The sequence below is a fragment of the Hemicordylus capensis genome, chromosome 2 (assembly GCF_027244095.1).
Source record: "Hemicordylus capensis ecotype Gifberg chromosome 2, rHemCap1.1.pri, whole genome shotgun sequence".
In the NCBI taxonomy this organism is placed as follows: Eukaryota; Metazoa; Chordata; class Lepidosauria; order Squamata; family Cordylidae; genus Hemicordylus; species Hemicordylus capensis.
The window spans coordinates 319,020,799-319,029,353 of record NC_069658.1 but is presented as its reverse complement, the minus strand read 5'-3'; the positions used below and the strand labels follow the sequence as shown (position 1 = coordinate 319,029,353).

At 46.5% G+C, this 8,555-nt stretch overlaps 1 protein-coding gene and 1 long non-coding RNA gene across 8 annotated transcripts in view; one reads left to right on the top strand and one right to left on the bottom strand.

Moving 5' to 3' along the window:
* The window catches only part of SFMBT1 (Scm like with four mbt domains 1), a 141,604-nt gene extending 140,836 nt beyond the window's left edge, over positions 1 to 768 (bottom strand). For all 7 annotated transcript variants that reach the window (XM_053296133.1, XM_053296137.1, XM_053296135.1 and 4 more), the window contains exon 1: positions 616 to 768. The gene's annotated coding sequence lies outside the window, so the exon portion shown is untranslated. The remainder of the gene's footprint in view (positions 1 to 615) is intronic.
* Positions 769 to 1,853: 1,085 nt separating this feature from the next.
* LOC128344967 (uncharacterized) lies at positions 1,854 to 3,231 on the top strand. Its single transcript, XR_008316146.1, has 2 exons — positions 1,854 to 2,447; positions 2,698 to 3,231. It is a non-coding gene; the product is annotated as an uncharacterized LOC128344967 (long non-coding RNA).
* Positions 3,232 to 8,555: the final 5,324 nt, after the last annotated feature.

The following is an 8,555-nucleotide window of genomic DNA, read 5'->3' as shown; positions in this document are numbered from 1 at the left end:
CCCACCCACTCTCATTCCCACGTTAGAAAGAGAAAGTGCATCAGAAGCTATCGACCAGTTTTTGAAATCAAATGAAGAACAAGGCGGGGGGAGGTGTGAGGAGAGGGGCTCTAGCTTTCACGAGACACAAAGTGGGGCAAAACAAGCTGCGGGGGGGAGGCAGTGCAGCCCCAACATCTAGGAACTTTTTTTTGCGACCACAGCAGGGTGGCAGATGCGAGAGAAAAAGGCAGGCAAGTAGGCGCCCCCTTTCGGGCCCAGAGTTGCCCCAACGCCGAGTGCGCCGCACCCGGCCCGCGGGGACCTGCGCAGGGAGCAGCAAAAGCGCGGCAACGGCGCGCGGAGTTGGCGCTACTGCTGCTGCAGCGGCGGCGGCGGCGGCTCCAGGCTGTACATCTGAGTGAAGCGCTCGCCGCTCGCTCTCCCCCCTCCCCTAGCGCTGCGCTCCGCCTGCTTGCCTGGCTGCTGCTGCCGCCCTCCCTCGCCGTCTCCCGCATCAAACTTCAGGAGCCGGAAAAAAACCCTCCCGGCGGCAGGGCAGGCGGCAAAACGCGCCCAGCAGCTGCGCCGAGCGCCGCCCTACCCACAAGGGCACGCACCCCGTGCCTGTCTTACCTGCGGGGAGTTTTTCCAGCCCTGCGCCGCTGCCGGGGCTCGGGCAAGGCTGGCCGGCGCTCCGTTCACCGCCTCATTCCAATATGGCACGGTCGGCCCAAGCGCATGCGCCCGCCGTCTCTTTCCCCCGTCCCCTCCCCTAGCTCCTGGCTTTTTGGGCGCTCGCAACACACTCCCTCGCGCTCAGACACGCTGAGCCCTGGCGCTGGCTGTGGATGGGCATCTGGTGCGGTTTTTATTCGGCCCCTGCCGCAATAGACACGTATAATAAATAAAAGGAAAACTTGCTCCTCCGGCACGTTGGGCGCCTGGATCCGACGCGAGCCCGCCCCCCGCCCTCTCCCGTCGCAGCGCCACCCTCTCCCCGTGGAGTTACCCCGGGGCGCGCACCTGCCTCAAGTTATTCCGCGCGCAACTGTGGAGGGTGCGCGGCCGCTTGGCTCGAACCCGAGATGGGTGGGGGAGAAGAAGGGGCTAAAAAAGAAGCACAACCTTCCGTGTATTGGAATGAAGCGCGGCGGAGAGGCGGCTGGAGGACTTTGGGAGAGGCAGGCAGACGCTCATTGAGCTCAGCTCTCCATCCAACGCGCTGGCCTCTCAGACTAGGAGAGCCATTAATTACTGAGCCAGTTTCCTTGCACTTAAACCGCCTGACTCCAGAATAAGGCCAGTTTAAGTGCAATAAACACCCTGGCTTAGAGCAGTTTATAGCTCGGAGTCATCCATGCCTTCTTTGATTGCCAACTTGATTTTGCGGAAAGAACTCCGATGCCTTCCTCTCCCGTCCCCTTTTGGGGCTAGAACTGACAGCGCCATGGGTCATCTGAACCCAAACTCCACGCTTCGCCTTTGATAACGTCCCTATTGCGGCTTCACTGCAATCTGGCCCGGATCCTGCAGCTATTTTACACACACCCACATACCCTACCTCTCCTTCCCCCCTCCCACTGTGCAAAAGATGTAGGACGGAAGCGCGGCCCAAATGCGTACAGACTGTACGGGAAGTGGCTGCAGCTGTTATACATTTAAAGGCGGGATAAATTAAAACACCCTGAGCCGAAATTAAAATTAAGGGGTGGTGGTGTGGCGAGATGGGGAAAGAAAGGAAAGGGATTGTGCAACACCAAGAACCTCATGACCACGCGCCTGTGCAATCAGAGAAGAGTAATAAAAGCGAGCGAGTTCCACGCAGCTTAAAGGCGACAGGAGGGGAAAGGGGGGGTGGGGGTGGACGGGGACAGTCGATGTAGCTGGGAGCCAACTGGATCCTTACAAGAAAATCACCTCGATTTGGAGCAGGGGGTGGGGAATATCTAATTTTCTAGAACCCTCCCAGCACTTTCGCTCTTTCCCTGAGCAAGCCATCGCCATCCACTATGCCACGCCGGATTTTCGAATAGGCTTAAGAGCTATTTAATGACTGTAGACCTCTGGCATATGCCCACTACTATTCTCCTTTTTCTTTCTTTCTTTCTTTTAAAAATCCGTTCCATCTGCAGTAACGTCTTTGTTGGTGTTCCTGGATTTAAATGTCGAACTAACGCTGTTGACTGTGCTCCATGCGTTGCAGACACCAGTTGATAGCATACGGCAATAACTGGTCAGCGTGCGGAAAAGTCATATGGAACTCAATAAGCCGTCATCATTGGTCTCGGACGGAAGCAAAGAGATGTGCCAAGAAATATATAGACCAAATACTGCGAGATCTCCAGACAGGAAGGACGCATGTCGAAAACGAAGACGAATAATAAATCCGGCACAGGCAAATTGTCGCCAACTCGCCATTGGGTCAGGTCTGAGGAGCTGCGCTTTTCCAAACAAGCGAGGATCAGGTCGAAAAGCCAATACTTTCTACAGTTGCATTAAAAATGCTGGCCGTTTCTGCTGCTAGCAAAAGTAATAGAGGGATGGGGGTGGGGAAGGGGTTGACATAAACATTTGTTTTTAAAGCCCCGAAGAGATCTCGGTCAGATCATAAATATATGCTAATTACATTATTTGAAGAGATGATCAAATCAATTTTATGTACTGATTTTAAATTGTGTGAAATACTCATAAAATCCTTTCGATGTTTTTTAAAAGAGAGAGAAAAAAATTGACGGCGCTTCCGCTGGGGGCATCTCGTATCCTTGCACTGACCAAAGTTAAGATGAACTCTAAGACCGTGAAGATGCTGCCATACAAGGGCTGACAAGGTCTTTCCTTCATTGTCAGTTTCCCTCAACACAAAAAGGAGCCAGAAGCGAGCTGCAGTCTGCCTACAGTGAAATTGCTTAAAGAAAGAAAAAGAAAAATACATAAGCAACTTCAGAAAGCAAAATGCCTTGTCAGACCACTAGAGGGTGGTCCCTTCATGTTCTTTGTAGAAAGAACTAATAAGCAAGTTATCTTGGTATGTAGTATTTATTTAAGGCCCCAACCTTAAAACATGTAACATGGAAATAAGTTGCATTGATTTCAGTTACTTCTGAGAAAACACAGCTAAGGTTAGGCTTCAGTATATATATAATCTCTTAAGCTCAGTGATATTTTAGTTTTGGTATGGCTTGTGGCCAGACAAATAAAATTTACTACTAAATTCATTTAATGATAAAATAAAACAGATCTGTAATTTTGTACACTACCTAGAGATGTATATATCAGGCGGTATAGAAATGTGATAAATAAATAAATAAATAAACACACACACCCAGACAAAACAAAGGACAGAAACTATCCTCTCTGGTGGGCGGCGGTGATGAGTACAAAATATAGGTATGAGAAGATAATTACTTCCATTATTATTTTTTTAAGGAACAAAAATATTCTAAACAATTACAATATTCTTGGCAAACTAATAATGAAAACCTATGGGTTTGCAGTCAGTGGGAGTGGGATTCCAGCAAATCACTTATTTATTTATTTATTTATTTATTTATACATTTATATACCGCCTTTCGTTAAAAGAAAACCCCAAGGCGGTTTACAAAAGTTAAAACATACAATAAAAAGGCAATAAAAATTATATGCATGACCTGGCCCGGCCCGCAAGCCATAGAGTGTGGGTGGGGTGGGGGGGGGAGAAGAAGCAGGCCGGCCAGCCGGCCCGTCAGAAAGCACAGAGAGGGGGGTGAGAAGTGGGCGTGGGGGGGAGCAGCCAGCCAGAAAGCCAGGCATGCCAATGTGTGTGTGTGGGGGGGGCAGTGGTGGTGGCTGGGCTGGCCGGAGGCGCAGATGCTCTGCACTCAGCCTAGCTATTTTGATATTATTTGCCAACCTGGGACCCTTTTTTGTGAAGGGGCAACAGATCAATTTTGCAAACAAATAAACGGATTCCTGAATTTGTGCCACAAGGAAGGAGCATGCATGGCAACTGAGCCATCCGTGCCCATGGCATGGCACCCCCACCAGGAGACTTCTTTTGCTTCTCTCTTCTACTAAGCCAGCAGGGAGCCTCACAGCACAGCACAGCAGAGGGATTGTTGCACATTTGTATATACTGAGTAAAATGCCAAACTGGTTCATGTTTGTGTAATAGATTGGATGAGGTGGGGGGAGGGAGGGGGGTGATGGAAAGAAATGTCAAGGAAGCCTGATGGGGAGGGGGTTGGTGGTCCCATTTCCCCCAAGGAAATACAAGGAGTCGGCTGCTGATTGTAGGCTGGGCAGTTCGAAACTGAAGGATTCCTAGACTCACCCACAGGGAGGTAGCCTGGGCAGAGTTCTACCCTGAGACCCACATTGGGGAGCCTCTTTCCTGTATTGTAGAGAGCTGGTCTTGTGGCAACAAGCACGAATTGTCCCCTTTGTTAAGCAGGGTCTGCCCTGTTTGCATTTAGATGGGAGACTACATGTGTGAGCACTGTAAAGATTAGGGGATAGGGCTGCTCTGGGAAGAGCACCTGCACACTTGCAAGCAAGAAGTTACAAGTTCCCTCCCTGGCATCTCCAAGATAGGTCTGAGAGAGACTCCTGTCCGCAGCCTTGAAGAAGCCGCTGCCAGTCTGGGTAGACAATACTGAGCTCGATGGACCAGTGGTCTGACTTGGTAGAAAGCAGCTTCCTATTTTCCTAAACTGTGAACAAGCTTTTCTGCTTCAAAGTGATATGTTGCTAATTTATTTCCTTTTCTTCCAATTGGTTTCAATGGATTTTTTCCTAATTATATCCTAAACACACTTAGACATAATGCAAATTGCTTCTAGTATTGTATGGGTAGGATTAGACTGTTTAGGATCACAGATTAGGGTGAAATGGGGAAATATTACTAAAAGGGACTTGCATTTCCAATATATTTTATTCATTAGAATAGGCAATGCTGCCTCTGGGCAAACTTTCCCCCTATTTTTGTACTACAGATGCTCACTTGGCATTTTCATCCCCCTTTCCCTTCATTATAAAGATAACAAGTTGCAATATCTTAAATAAAATTGAATACAAAGACTTCTCTGGAAACATACCAAATGTTCTTCTTCAAGGCTGTGAAGAACGTATTTAGCAGAAACTGATTAGCTGAGCTAATTATTGTAAGTGACTAGAAAGTGTCTCATTTCTCTTAACTCTGCAAGTCTTAAGTACATTAGATATGAGAACACCCACAAAAGCTTTTGTCCCTTGCTCATATTAATGAGGCCATTAATATAACATTTTGGGGGTTTATTTTGTTTGCTTTTCTGTGCCTGGTCAGTGTTTTAGGATGTGGAATGACATGAAATACTCAGCATTCTTTAAAAGAGCCCAAGTACCTGCTGGTCTTACTTTGAGGAAAGGTCTTATGGTAATCATGTTTATTAAAAGCAGTTCATGCTAAGAAATATAAGTTCATGTTCCTCAAGTTCATGTTAAGAAACTTGAAAGGCCCATTACGTACACTATTTATTTATTTATTTATTTATTTATCTATCTATTTATCTATTGTTCAATTTTTATACCACCTTTCATAATGCATCTCAAGGCAGTTTACAAAAGTTAAAATACAGTAAAATTTCATTAAAAATTACATTTAAAACCTTAAAATCAAACATTAAAGCCTTAAAACACCAAGAAATAATTAAAAAGAAACAGAAGCAGGAAAGCTGAGAAACCTGGCAGCCTCTAGGACAGGCATCCCCAAACTGCAGCCCTCCAGATGTTGCTGAACTACAACTTCCAGCATACCCAGCCACAAAAAATTGTGCCTAGGGATGCTGGGAGTTGTAGTTCAGCAACATCTGGAGGGCCGCAGTTTGGGGATGCCTGCTCTAGGAGGTAAAAGCCTGAGTAAATAAAAAGGTCTTTAGTTGTTTTTTAAAAGCAGCCACAGCTGTAAACAGATCGAAGGTTCACTGGGAGAACATTCCATAGCCTGGGGGCAACAACAGAGAAGGTCCTGTCCTGTGTGCACAACAATCTAGCCTCTCTCAATGTTCACACATGTAGCAAAGGCCCCACTTATTATCTTGTCGGGTGGGCAGAAATCCTTGGAAGCAGGTGGTCCCTCAGGTATCCAGAGCCCAAACCATTAAGGGCTTTAAAGGTAATAACCAGCACCTTGAATTGCATCTGGAAACAAATTGGCAGCTTTTTCAAAATAAGTGTAAAATGTTCTGAGCAAGCAGTTCCAGAGAGAACCCTGGCAGTTGCATTCTGCACCAACTGAAGTGTCCAAATATTCTTCAAGGGCAGCCCCACGTAGAGTGCATTGCAGTAATCCAGCTGTGACATGACTAAGGCATGGGTAACTGTGGCCAGATCTGCCTTCTTGAGAAAGGGCCACAGCTGGCACATTAGCCAAAGCTATGCGAAGACACCCCTGGCTGCCTCCACCTGAGCATCCAAAAGCAGAGCTGAGTCCAGCAACATCCCCAAGCTGCACACTTGCTCTTTCAAGGGGAGTACAACCCCATCCAGAGCTGGTTGAATCACCCTTTCCCAACTGGCTTTCTTACTGACTAACAGCACTTCCATCTGGATTCAGCTTCAGTTTGCTCTCTCACATCTGCCTCAAGCCCCCAGTTTAGTACCACCACTCCACTGCTTCCCTAGGATCTGATGTTGGAAAGGTAGAGCTGAGTGTCATCTGTGTATTGACGACACTTCAGCCCAAACCTCCAGATGACCTCTTCAAGCAGTTTCACGAAGATGTTAAACAGCATGGGGGACAATACTGAGCCTTGCGGGATCCCAGAGGCCAAAGGCCAAGGAGTCAAGCAGAAGTCCCCCAGCACTACCTTCTTGAACCTCCCGCAAAGAAAGGACCAGAACCACTCCAACACACTACCCCTGATCCCTATACCTGAGAGGTGGTCCAGAAAGATACCATGGCCAATGGTGTCAAACGCCACTACTAGTCTATGGTGTGGGATCTGTGCAGTGCCACCCCTTCCTGAGCTGTCAGGGTAATGTTAGAAGCCCTGGGTCACACAAAAGAAGCCCACACTATGACTCCTCTCCGCACCATAATCAGTTCTTGAGAAACGGGATTAATGGTGAGGTACATATGGGACCCTTTCATATCAATGTATACTTCTCATGTTTCTCAGCAGTACAGGAAGGAGCACTGTTGCTGTTGCTCTCCCCACTCTGGAATAAAGTGAGTATTCGGCCGAAGGTTGTGTGGCAGGTAGAAGTCAGTATTCTTTTAGAGGGAATCTAAGATGATGTTAAAGAATCCAAACACTTGCATGGAATAACAGGTTTTCTTTATGTTCTGAGATCTCACAGTCTGCAACTTTCCCTCCTTCCCCACACCTTGAGAACAACTATACTACCCCCTTTGTCCGTCATACTCAGGGGCGTATCTATAGGGGGGGTGGGGGGGCACGTGCCCCGGGCGCCACTTGAAGGGGGGCGCAATTTCCTAAAATTAAATAATTTTTAAAAAATGGCCACCAAAAACAAAATGGCCACTGGGCATGCTCAAATGGCCTCTGTGAGGCCCTAGGGCATGCCATGCCTCGCAGAGGCCATTTGAGCATGCACAGTGGCCATTTTGTTTTCAGCAGCCATTTTTTAAAAAAAACATTTTTTTAAAAATGACCACCGCAAATGCTCAAATGGTGCCTGTGAGGCCCTAGAGGCCAGTGGGAGGAGGGGGAAATTTTGCAGACCCCCCACAGCCTTTAAGATGTCCCCCGAAGGGGCTACAGGTAATTATTTTTTTAAAAAATTAATATAATATGTCACTGTACACATATTCAGATTGGCACTATGTACAGAGAATAAGGGCTTGTGAATACTGAGCTGAAGTTTATGAGCTAAGATTGTATCCATTTGCTCTTACTTTGCTTCTTGTGATAAGTGAGTTAAATGTGATGTCTTAATAATATGGCTATTAATGGTCAGTTTGTCTTTGAATCAATGTGAAATCCTTAGTATTAAGGCCCACTGGGAGTCTCTTGCTCTTTCTCTCATTTTTACTGTCTTTCTGAAATACTAGAATATATTCCAAACAGTGACACAGTTTACGCTGCATATCGTTTAATTATTTACAGAGTATCTGGGAAAAGTCAAATTCTCCATTTATTTTCAAAACTTATGTAATCGTGATGCTACAATGCATAGCAGAGAATTAGACAGGCACTTCTTTTAGTTTTTCCAAGTACAACTCCGCATAATATTTGGGGATTTCATGAGCCCCAGCATACTGAAATTTGTCGTTTTCCAGCATTTTAACCTGAGCTATCCAAACAAATTAATGATAGCCCCACAATTTGGAGAGTTTTAAAAAATAAATATGAAGTGGTAGATAGGAGCTTGACCACATGTATGATATTGGTAATTTTTGTAATTTTTTAAATTTTTAAATTTTTTAAAATAAAAGTTTTCTGAAACATGTGTGTCAGTCAGATGTATGTTGGGGGCGCGGCGGGGGTGGCGCAATTTCAGTGCTTGCCCTGGGCGCCGTTTTCCCTAGTTACACCACTGGTCATACTTCAACCTTTTCTCTTGAATGTTGCACATCCAGTGGCCCAGATGGTGCA